Here is a 12,681-nt window from a genome sequence, read left to right on the forward strand (position 1 = left end):
TTTGTGTAGTCCCACTATCCCGTTTGTGTGGACGGACGAGTGTCAACATGCTTTTGAAGCTGTGAAATCTCTCCTCTGTTGTACCCCTGTCCTGGCCGCGCCAAACCTCTCTCGCCCCTTTAAGCTCGAGGTTGACGCGAGTGCCACGGGTGCTGGGGCTGTGCTGGTGCAGGATGGAGAAGGAGATGTGTGTCATCCGGTTAGCTATTTCTCTGTCAAGTTTAAAAAACATCAACTGAACTACTCCACCATAGAGAAAGAGACCCTAGCATTGCTGCTTGCTTTGCAGCATTTTGATGTCTATGTTGGTTATAACCCCTTTCCAGTTGTTGTATTCACAGATCATAACCCTCTGGTTTTCCTGTCCCAAATGTATAACCACAATCAACGCCTGATGAGGTGGGCTCTGTTGGTGCAGGGTTACAACTTGGAGATCCGTCATAAGAAGGGAGCTGACAACGTGATAGCCGACGCATTGTCTCGTGGGTGAGAGGTTTCTCTATTCATCCGCTGGCGGGGGGGAATGTTAGGTGGGAGTGTTTGGTTTGTTTTGCCTCAGGTGGTAGTGAATTGTAACTTTTAACTTAGTCAAACCCTTAGTTGGATTTTATGGGGGGGAGTGTTACGGTCCTTAGGCCCTGTGTGTGTGTCTGCCCAGGTGTACTGCTGCTTCTTTGTCCTCTGCAGGTCCTGTGTGCACACCTGTCTCCAGTTGGCAATTAGCTAGTGTGCACACCTGTCTCCAGTTGGTAATCAGCAGGAGCTGGTATAAAGAGCAGAGAACGGGCAGACTGTGGGTGAAGAGTGTGGAGAGCAGACGGCTTACCAGAGCTGGGTGACACTGTAGTGGCGTTCGTGGAGTCCCTACAGTAGAACGTATCAAGTCTGAACCTCGTGGTGGGGTTTACTCTCTCAGTGGAGGGAGGGTGATAAATTATCTGGTATTTGTATCTGGACTTTCCTTTTTTTTGTGATTTACCTTTTTGTTCTCTTGTGAGCTACCTTTTAAGTTGTTGGTGTATGATATCTTCTGTTACCTTAACTGGGCGCTTCCTCTTTGTTTTGGGAAGTTATTTTCTGTTGTACCTTTTTTGAGACTACCTTGGTTAACTAATATTGTAAATAAACGCCAGACTTGCTGATAACCCTGTCTCATTTGTTCCTTCAACCTGAAACGTAATTATTATTGTCACAACCTCCTCCTTCCCTAGACTTTCCACTGGAGGTTCGTAACACCAACATTTCCAACATTGTGCAAAGAAATATGCATTTGCATAATAACTCACTGCCTCCTGGTCTTAAATGTAAACACTGTACATCTAGACAGATAAAAGTGCATGAACATTACAAAACAACATGAACATTAACATGTGTAAACTTTGCTTTGAACGCAGTAGTGATTGTCGGCTGACTTGGTTTGCCCTCATTATCACCTGAGAGTAGTTCACCGTGATAGCGAACGAGGTGCATTTGCAGATTCGTAGTGTTGCTGTTATATTTTATATTTGCAAAGCAGTTCTTGCAGATTGCATAGTCTTTATCCAGTGCCTTTCCGTCGAGTGTCTCGTAAAACCCGAAGTGTCTCCACACTTTAGAGTGGAAACTAGCGGGTGGGTCTTCGATTAGTTTTTTATTGTTTTCCACCATTCTTCTCGCTTCTCTTTTTTTCTGCAATTCTCTGTTGTTGTTAGTTAACTTTAACTTGTTAGTTAAAGGAACGGATCGCCAAGATCCGGATCCCCTCAAAGAGCAATAAATTCCATCACTAACTTGTGTTCTTCACCGGCCGCTGTTTGCGCCACTTTACCCCTATTTACTCGAACAGCGCCCCCCGCAAACAGAATGGTAGATATTGGGTTGTGACAGTGACACTGAAAACGGGTAAATTAATCATTTTGTGTAGTAATAAAATATCGATATTGGGCGTTAGTGTATCGATTATTTATTGCGACAGAGAGCACAACAATAATATTTGCAATATCGATTTTTTTCCCCACCCCTATTAATACTATATACTGTAGTCGCGAAGTTCAGTCCTCATCGAATATGCATTACATTCAATTTCATTTATTCATTTAGAAGACACTTTTATCCAAAGCGACTTACAAATGAGGAATACAACAAGCGATTCATCTTAAAGAGGCAATAAACACCAAAACTACAAGTAATACAAAGATTCAGACATTAATCAGAATAGAACAAGCTAGAACAGGGATTATTTAAAGAAGTGAGAGCTCAGATAAAGGAATTGAAATAGTACCTACTCAGACAGTATGCGATTTTGAATGCAGTCTAGAAACTTCCAAACACTGTTAGACCGAAACTCACAGGAAAGTTGCCCTTCAAGAGCACGATTGGACACCCCTGGTCTGGTCTCTAGATATGGCTGTAGGTCTATGGGATTTTTTTATTACCTGTTTTATTGTCCAATAGGATCTCTGATATCTCAGAAATGTAATAGAAAACCTCTTCTCAACAAGCCCCAAAATTTGACATATCATTCATGTCTGTAGCACAAACACTGCAGGACGGGTTACACAGAACTCAAAATTTCAGAACTCAGGTTTAGTAATTTGAACAAACATCTAACCCTAGGTATGAACCATTAACACCATTAATTAGAAATAATCAAAATTATATCTAATCAAAACATCTATTTGGGTGTCATCTTTTGCAGGACCTCTACAATGTTGCGTAAATCATGAGAAATGACGTTCTGAATGTGTGGGGGCTGAGCGGCTCGTTGGTTCACGCTTCCCTCAGGCCTGAGGGAGGATTTTCCAGCCGTCTCATCTAGCTCTTGCCTCGGTTTGAATAGTCTCTCAGTTGTCTGCGTCACCTCGCCTGAGCACGACTAACAGCCAGCCAGCCAGATTAACGTTTATATTTCACTACACCCTCCTGCAGATACGCCGCCGTGAGGTAATCGCATTTGACACGAATGGAAAACACCACAAAAATGGACAGAAATAGTATCCATGCTAGAAACTCATTAATGGGTACAGCTAGAGAAATATTCCATTTCATTTTTTTTCAACTGAAAGCAAAAGGTTACACTTCAGTGGTGTTCTAATGCAAGCGTCACTATTGCTCGTCCTGCACACTTTTAGCAACAGGCCTGAATAATACCTCAAAAAATGAGTTATAATGTGTAACTTAACACATAACTCGTTTTTGCATTTCATTGTTTTTCTATCTATGCACGGACGGACGTCTTTGAATATTGAGCTCACATCTTTTTCAGTGCCTTGACATGACTTTCTAAAAATGTGCTGCTCAAGTTAAAATAATGCTGCCTATTGCTATTGGAATTATCGTAAATTTCCTAATAAAATTTCCTAGTTTCCAAGTAAAGGAAAGCTGGGAAGCTCTGGGATAATTTTGAGACCCAAATTCCTGAGTTTGGCAGGCCATAAGAGGTTTGGCAGGAGGGGAGAACAATTTCTGCTGTGACTGCTATTCTTTATTCGTTTTTTCAACAACAGCTACATCGCCTTGTCTTGTAATTATAATTAGTGCGTATTTACATAAAGGCCAATAAATAATCATTTGAAGAGTATTGCATATTTTATACACAGCAAAAATAGCCTGATTTGTCCGAAATTCCAGAATCGTCAGCAAGCTGACTATATAGATAGAGCGGGGAATGTTTATATGGTTGTCAATGAATGGGATGCTAAAAACCATATTGGCTTTAATAAGATTTTCCCAATAAATAGAATGAATAAACCTGGTGTCCTCCATGATTCCTGTTCTTTCTGACAAGAAAGCACTTGAATGCAACAAGCTCGTAATCACAACTTCAGAAGTGGGAAGTAGGACATTTGCGACAGCAAGTGAAGACAGCAGCATAAGCCTAAAGATCTTGTGTTGTTCTATTGTCACGTCTCACATTTTAGCAACACCCTCTAGCAGTAGTGAGTTTTGCACCAATCATACTGTCTCCAGGAAAATGTAATTTTATATTCAGTATCCCAATTGGTTTACAGAGAACATGCTGCCAGACTGCTTGCACATGCTCTTGAACACAAACAGCAGACGTTTCCTTTGTGGCTGAACAGGTGAGCCCATCGTCGTGTCATTAACCAAGCTTATCGCAAGGGTCAAACTGAGAGAGAAAGTAAAGAACATGGCATCTGCTTATCCCTTTTCCTCGCAAAGGGCACGATTATGCTTTTCCGAAGACCATTAACAGGATCATGGAGGGCTTAAACAGCAAATCATTGCCCCTTACCCGCTAAAATCCCATCGCTCCTCACTGCAAGGCATTGTGTTTTAAGGCACCACCATCTACACTAGCACAAACCAACGTGTTTCCATTGGTTACCACACTGCACCCCTTCTATCTGTTTTGGCTGATATGACAGACTGTGATTGGCTGATAATGACCGGCAGTTTACATAATTTCAGTCCTCTAATTTTCCCTGTCATTAAATCCTCAGAGAGAACACAAAGCGGTCAAACACCAGGCGATATTTTGCAGAGCACAATGCATCACGTATTCTAAAAAAAGCTGGGTTGTAAAAACTAAGAGAAAGAAACGAAACCTGAAAAAAAGAAAGAAGTGGCGAGGGGGGACTGAGAGAGATCTCTCTACGTACTTCTTTGCTGACGTCTGTTCTGTCTTTCGTCATAGCGCTTGGAGCCAACTGGGTCGAGGAGCTGGAAAGGGGCGTTTTGCTGCTTTTTTGCTTAATATGTCATCAGCCTTCTTTGTTGTGCGCGCGCACACACGCACACACACGCACACACACACACACACACACACACACACACACACACACACACACACACACACACACACACACACACACACACACACACACACACACACACACACACACACAAATAAACACTATTATATTACTAAAAACTAACCATACTACTTTTCTTTGTTATATATATGTATATATATTAGGGCTGTCAAAATTAGTGCGTTAATTTTGCGATTATATATTAATCTATATTATATATAATTGTGTTGTGTGTATAACTAAAATGTGATACAAACTATCAATTTAAAATCTATAGGATGCTAATGTAGAAGAGTAGCTCACCTTTACAGTGTTACAAAATTCAACTATGAAGCCTGGCAAGTAACTGAGACTTTCTGGAAAATTCCAGATATACGCCCCCTTCTGCCTCCCATCATGTAATATCTATACAATCTGGCATCCCATCATGCACCTTGCGAAGTTGACTCCTGGGGCATAAACCGTAGCTGATGACCCAGAAAATAGAGGTTGTGTCCTTTTTCCATCCTGCAAGCCTCTGAGCTTGAGCATGGTTACAGACTCCACCCAGAGAAGACTCGAATACACTTGCAGTTAGTATATTGAATGTATATTAATGCATTGACACATAAATGGGTGAATCTATCAAAAAAAAAAAACTGCCTCCGTATATTCTCATTAACGTAATATATTTGGATGTTTTGTGTTCTTAATGAAGCTAAGTATAATTTCTTATTTTGTTCTTTTGATTTTGGATCAAAACCCAGACATGTTCTTTAGTGATATCAACATTTCATCATGTATGCAAATATTTGATTATAAAACAATTCCCGACATGATATCTAAATTGAAGTAGTTTAATCTGGAAGCGTAAAACAGTATTTTTCCATTCAACCTCTGCCGCAATTTTCAGTTTGCTGTGAAGATTTTTGGCTCCCCCTCTGGCCCTGAAAGCAGCCATTTTGTTTCTCTCTTTCTGAAATGGGGGTGCAGCATGAATCATGAGTCTCAGAGAGACGCTCGCCTCTAACAACCGCACACTTCACAGCTGATTGTTCAGGGCAGGAGACGCAGGCTGCCGGCAGGGCCATCTCAACCAGAATACATTACGTTCCAGCTTTTTAAGTCAGTGAAGACTATTACCCAGAAGCCCTTTGGAAGTTCTTATCAGTGCCAACCAGATGGAGAACATGTGAGCGATGTCAGTACCTGCAGACTTCTTGATAAAACAACACAGCCAGAAATCTGGAATTAAAAAGAGATTGTGAGGTTTACTGGCTTGATTTGGTTAGTAATGAAATCTTATTAATATGTAGTTTAATTGTTGAATATGTATAAGGCATTCTCTGGTGTGTATTTAGCTCCATTGGTGGTTTATGGCTAGAAACAATGAGTTAATGTATTTGATGTGCTTTTGTTTTCCTAGGCGTGTATTGCATCGTTTGTGTTCAATGAAGACGTCAACACTGAATTTTATGGATGCAAGTTACATGATTACAGGACATGAGACACATAATTTCACAGTTTGACTTCAGTCCAAGCCCAACAAGCAACCAATTGACTCATATTCTACAAATACATCACCCAAAACCACAACAATCATGTATGTCTGCATATGCCATAGAGACATGTAACAATTCCGTTTTTACAGCAGAATGCATGTCTGCCCCCTTGTGTCTGAAAATAACTGAGAAATGTCCAGGGCATATTTCATCCAAAAATCAGAAAGAAACAATGATTTTAGGATCTCTATTATTTTCTTCAAATATTTGCATCATAAATAAGCCCATTTAAATCATATAGTTCTCTTTACAGTAATGTGAAAAAAGCTCAGAATTTTTAAATAATATTAATTAATTATATATATATATATATATATATATATATATATATATATATATATATATATATATATACACATACTACATATACACAATATAATAGATTACTGAGGGTTCAGAGTTAGTACCTAGTTATTACCCAGTTATTGTAATTACTATAATAAGTACGTACATGTGGAAGAGGAATGTAAAATGAAGTGCTACCAAATTGTCTTTTTAAATTACATATGCACACACACACAGGTTTTAGAACTATGTTTTTGGACAGAATTGTTGTTCCTGGATCCACAAAAGATGTTGATGTTAGTCACGGTACTTTCTTTAAGATAAATTCCAGCACAGCGCTACAAAAGCCATAATGAATTGACCCTTCAAAACAGATACTGCTTTACAACAATGAACTCGTAAGAGAGCTATTGCAATTTATCAATAAAATACCTTACTCGCATGTTTAGTAATAAAAACGTCATCTCCTTGTCGCTTATACAAAAATTCAAATCCCTCAGTTCTCGCCATCTCCAAAAAACCAATCAGATTTGATTCTCGTTTTATTACGGGCGCATTCTCTTTTTGCCAGCAGACCAAACTCTCCTCTGTTCGTCTAACAAAATACTTTGACGCGGATATGGTGTGGAATTGGCATAGGTTAATCCCACACCATACACGCGTCAAAGTAGCCGGTGTTACAATATATTCAGTTCCTGAAATATTTGGTTCCAGTGGGTCACGCTTTCATGAATATTCATGATATCCTCCTATTTTCAATGTTAAGCATAAGCTTTTTTTGCTTTTTGTGATGTTCCCACATTATACTCATCATCTTGTTAAGTCGCTGTTTGTTTCAGACTGGATGAGAGAGCTGAAGTAACTGGTAGCTCTGGCAGTGTGTGATCTTAATTTTGCATTCTTGCATTCCACATACAATTTTTCATCGTCTTTCTCGTTGTGGCTTAACATTGAAAATTGTATGACCTTTTCGAAACAACCCATTAAACAGTTGCGATTGAGGAGCGTGCAGTTCTATTTTCAGTTCTATTTGTTTTCGAGTTGTTTAAAGTACATGCCCGCAAAAGGAGGATATCATGAATATGCATAAAAGCGCCACCCAGTGGAACTAAATATTTCAGTAAATGAATATATTGTATCACCGGAGCAACTTTTCTCTATTTACATATATATATTCAGAGACACGCACAGGCGAGTGATGTATGTCGGCAATTTCCCGCAAAATCAAGGATTGATGATGTATTGACTCTTCATTGAATATTTAAATTATTTTGTTAATTTTGAACAATGTCAAACACAGAGCTATGTAGAGACATGGCTACAATGTCAAAAACAGAGCAGTATCCATAGCTTTCCACTGTTTATTTCTGTTATAATGTAAGTGTCAATGAAACACTGACCTGCATTAACCAGACACAGTATCATTCTTCACAATTGCTTGCAGAGAAAATGACCAGGATGTAGCTCAGTATGTCCATTGGTGCGTGTGTAGGTGTTTGGCATCCACTTCCTGCTCTGACCCACTAAGAATGGTGTGTTGGTTATTTTAAGACACCAGTCGCACACCCTGTGGCACAAACACACAGCACGAACAATGTTAGAGGATGGTGTGGCGGTCCTGAGCCAAACTGGCATGTGATACAATAGCTGCAAATGACAGAGAGAGATTTTATGCTGGACAAAAACAGCAAACCAAACCGATGAGTGCAAGGAAACACTACATGATCCCACAGCATTCCATACTTCGGGGGTGATTTGGTAGAAGAAAAAAGAAATCTGATCTTATATTTGATCAAGGGCTTACTTTATCTCTAAAGATCAGTTCTTAAACAATCTATATAATGTGTATGCACTGTTCTGAAAAGCTCAAGTGTCTGGTTAGTTCCATGCTAAAGAGTAGTTGTTTTTTCTGGCACCTATATATATATATATATATATATATATATATATATATATATATATATATATATATATATATATATCAAAATCATTTAATTTGCAATATGTGAGTTTATTTTCACATAATACATATGGAAATGGTTTATTATTGTTTAGTTGATAGTATAATTGTTACGTTTATGATGGACTGTAATATTTTAAGATTGAAAATCTAGGGTAAACTATACATGAAATGTGTTTAAAGGGGATCTATCATGCCCCTTTTTACACAATGTAATAGAAGTCTCAGTTGTCTCCAGAATGTGTCTGTGTTTTCAGCTCTAAATACCCCAAAGATCATTTATTTTACCATGTTGTAAATGCCCATTTTTGAGCGGAAGGAAATTTAAATGTGTCTTTAAATGCAAATGAGCTATTGCTTCCTACCCTGCTTTCCAGAAAAGGCCGTAGCCTTTAAAGCTCGTGCCTCGAATACTCTGACAAAAACTAAAACATCTTTTTGGTTTTGATTATCATCTCTATCGCGGTCAAGCTCATGTGACATCGCAGTTTTTCATGCACACAAGGTTTTCAAAAACACAGAAAGTTCCCATAAACACAGTCGGTTATGTCTGTGCACATAAACAGCAAGTAAAGAAATCACGTTTATATTAGATGTGTGTATTAAAGTGCCAGCAGCGTAATATACAGTAGCCACTGCTGTACTTTACAACTGCACCTGCAGACCAAAGTGCTGTACAATCAGCAGCATAAAAACAAACAACACATAAAAACAACATGCAACTTACTAATACAGATACTAGCCCAACCTCTCAAAAGCTAAAGATGAGAAATAATTCTTAACACAAGCTTTAAATACATTTAAAGAAGTGCTCTCTCTTAGTTCAAGAGGCAGACTATTCCAAAGCCTCGGAGCCGCAACAGCAAAGGCCTGATCGCCTTCTAACTTTAAATGAGGCCGAGGGACAGAAAGCAATGACTTATTATTTGATCTTAAAGACCTAGGTGCTTGATGAAGAGCAATAGAGGGAATGCGCGTGACGTCACCGTCAGCTGGCGTGATTGAGGCCACGCCCACTAAGTGGCAAAAAGACTGAGCGGCAGCATTGGTTTTGAGCGTGAATGCCGTGAAAAACACAAAAAACACATCTAAAACGGGAACGAGCTTAGCGATTGACTGTACAACTACATTTGACAAGAAATCTGAGGTATATTTTTACAGACTACCTAAAGCTACAGAACAGAGAAGCAAATAGATCGCTGCAATTCATAGAAACAACTGGACTCCAGGCAGCGAAAGGATTTTCAGTTATCATTTTTTGTGTCAATATGCTGAATTTAGTGGTAAAACCATTTTATATATATTGTATTGTTATATATTGCAGTGACAACGCATCAATCAAATATTTACCACTGTATACTCTGTATAATTTGACATTTTTAAATAAACACTGACAAAAAACTATACAAGTTTTAAGTCTAGACGATATGATGATATATATAACATTGATATAAGTGATCACCTGGATTTAGACCTGCCTATTTTGTATTTATATAAAGCATTCACAGGCAAATTTGCTGTATGTATTTCCCCGGTGTCAAAATCAGGCACATATAAATGTCAGGAAACACGATTTCTGGCTGCATGTTAATATCCATGGATCACTGGATCTTTAGTAAGTTGTAAGGAACACTACACTGAGTCCAATCTTTAGTTTAAACTGATAATCGTTTGTTTTACTTGCGTTTTCGCAGTTTCCCCTATTAAATCCAGTCACGCAGCTGTTCTTCTGCCACTCAGTCCGGCTGAGGGGACGTGTTCTGGCGGGAAAGTGACGTTAATGCATTCCCTCTATAAGCTCTTTTTTAAAATTTATAATTTTCATAAATATAATGATGGCATGGTAAATTGTCTCCAAAACATTTAATATGATCTCTTTCTTTACAAAGATAAATTAAGAAATTATGTTTACTTTATTATTCAGCAAAACTATATGTTATTGCGAATATTATTGTTACTTGTTCATCATTGTGTCAATGTTTTATTCGCTGACTTTAGCTTGCTTCATTGTAGAACAACATAATAACGAAACACGTTTGTCCGTTTAGGGCTACTGTAGAAACATGTCGGGGCATTTCAATGTAAGGGGACCCGCTGTGTATGTAGATAGAAACTGCTCATTCTAAGGTAATAAAAACATAATGGTTCTTTAAGTAAGGTCTTTATACACCACTGAAAACATAGTTACGGATATGATATTGCATTTCTGTCAACAGAAAATATATCCTCCTAAATATTACACAATTCACCTTTAAGTTATATTATACCATTAAATCATTTTTGTAATTGAAATATTGGTTACACTTTAGTTAAGGGTCCATTTCTCACTATGAACTAGTTGTTTATTAGCATGCATATTTCTAGGATATTGGCTGTTTAGTAGCACTTATAAAGCACATATTAATGCCTTATTCTGCATGACCATATTCTACATCCCTTAATCCTACCTTACTAACTATTAATAAGCAGTAATTAGGAGTTTATTGAAGCAAAAGTTATAGCTAATAGTTAGTTAAAAGTGAAAATTGAACCCTAATGCAAAGTGTGAACAAAATATTTCGCAAACATTAATCAATGATTAACCAATGCGTGTAAATTGAATAAAATCAAAATTTTTCACTGGAGAAATAAACATGCAAATTTGAACAACCTCTTTTACCTCTGAGTTTTGAATTTGGACTTTCCCACAACTGTTGTATTTTAAAAATGATATATTGGTCACACTTTATTTTAAGTTGACAGTTTCATTGTACTTGTACATGAGTAATATTAATTAACTACATGTAGGCTACTGACTATAAAGTTACGGTTAGGGTTTGGTTATTACTATAGTAAGTACACATAGTAAAGTGTAACTACGCCTCCTTAAAATAAAGTGTTACCAAAATATGAAATGATTAATTACCTATTTTATTTAGCTTTTTGCACACTTTTTAGAACCTGCAGTTATGAAATCAATCAATCGATCAATGATAAAAAGTGATAAATAATACAATTTGGTTATAGAATTATGCCTTTTGTATTATACTGAAAGAGACTAACAGGGGCAGCACCATCAGAACAATAGATTTCCAGTTCAACTTAAAGTTTCGATTTAAAGTTAGTCGATAGGGTTTCTGTCATATGTTATGTATTACTGTAATGACTGTAGAAAGTGAAAATTGGGAGGCAGTTCTAAAAGGCAGTTTTGCTCCTGGCTGAAAACATGTTCTCATAACAATCTGACAGATGTAGGGAATATAGTGGTCGTGACTGGTCATCTGGTCAAATAAGCCTGCAGGTGTGCTCTATTCATCAAGTGTTTGGGATCTTACATAAGCGCAGTTTTGGGAGGAAGGATGGTGAACTCTGGCTCAAAATCATGCCACTGCACCTGCCACACATTCAGCCCGTATGAAACCACCCAGTGAAATCCGTCACTTACAGGACCTCATTGCCGCAGCTGCGGTCGGTCCTCATTCCAGTCACGTCCGTTATGATGCTTCAGGCTCCATTAGGCTCAAAGCATGGCGTCCCCTTCAGCGAGACCCTCCGGTTCCCTCAGCCGTCTGCAAGAGGACTACAGCTGTCAGCTCTGAAAAGACAGCAGGTGGACACACTCTCACACACTCAGCCTGTTTATTTATCGGAAGTCATCCCATCAAAAATGAGAGAGAGAGAGAGAGAGAGAGAGAGAGAGAGAGAGAGAGAGAGAGAGAGAGAGAGAGAGAGAGAGAGAGAGAGAGAGAGAGAGAGAGAGAGAGAGAGAGAGAGAGAAACTAAGGAGAGATAGACAGGAAGCCGAGAGAAAAAGTGTGTGAATGACAAAGACAGAGTCCCACAGAAAGATAAACAGCCCCAGTGGAGGACTATAATGACTTTGCACTACTAATTTGTCACTCCACTTGAACAGCAAACAGCAGGAAGACAGTGAAAACACGCCGAACTGTCACTTCCTGCTACCCAAAGACAAGCTCGCAAGAACCTTCATCTGGGGCTCATTCTACTAGTGAAGACATCAGCTGTATATAGACATCTAGAGTAGATTTATACAGAATAAACATATATAAAATGGATAGCAGCTGTCTTGGATGTTGATTTGTCAATACAGCATTCCAGCCACAAAGACAGTTCAGTTTACAAGATATTTACTGGGGTTTTT

The 12,681-nt window shown here is 38.5% G+C and overlaps 1 protein-coding gene across 4 annotated transcripts in view; it reads right to left on the bottom strand.

Moving 5' to 3' along the window:
* myo3a (myosin IIIA) overlaps window positions 1-12,681 on the bottom strand; it is a 145,833-nt gene that overhangs the window by 116,352 nt on the left and 16,800 nt on the right. The window contains exons 2-4 of one of the 4 annotated variants that reach the window (XM_077244183.1): window positions 11,965-12,114; window positions 7,981-8,147; window positions 5,877-5,978 (exon numbers count right to left, since the gene is read on the bottom strand). The exons of 1 other annotated variant lie outside the window; for it this stretch is intronic. The gene's annotated coding sequence lies outside the window, so the exon portion shown is untranslated. Of the gene's footprint in view, window positions 1-4,601; window positions 4,718-5,876; window positions 5,979-7,980; window positions 8,148-11,964; window positions 12,115-12,681 lie in introns of those variants that run through there. 2 more of the 4 variants (XM_077244181.1, XM_077244184.1) reach the window with 2 other exon arrangements.

This window comes from Siphateles boraxobius, unplaced genomic scaffold (assembly GCF_051911475.1).
Source record: "Siphateles boraxobius isolate OS27281-9 unplaced genomic scaffold, OSU_SipBor_1 26, whole genome shotgun sequence".
Lineage (NCBI taxonomy): Eukaryota > Metazoa > Chordata > Actinopteri > Cypriniformes > Leuciscidae > Siphateles > Siphateles boraxobius.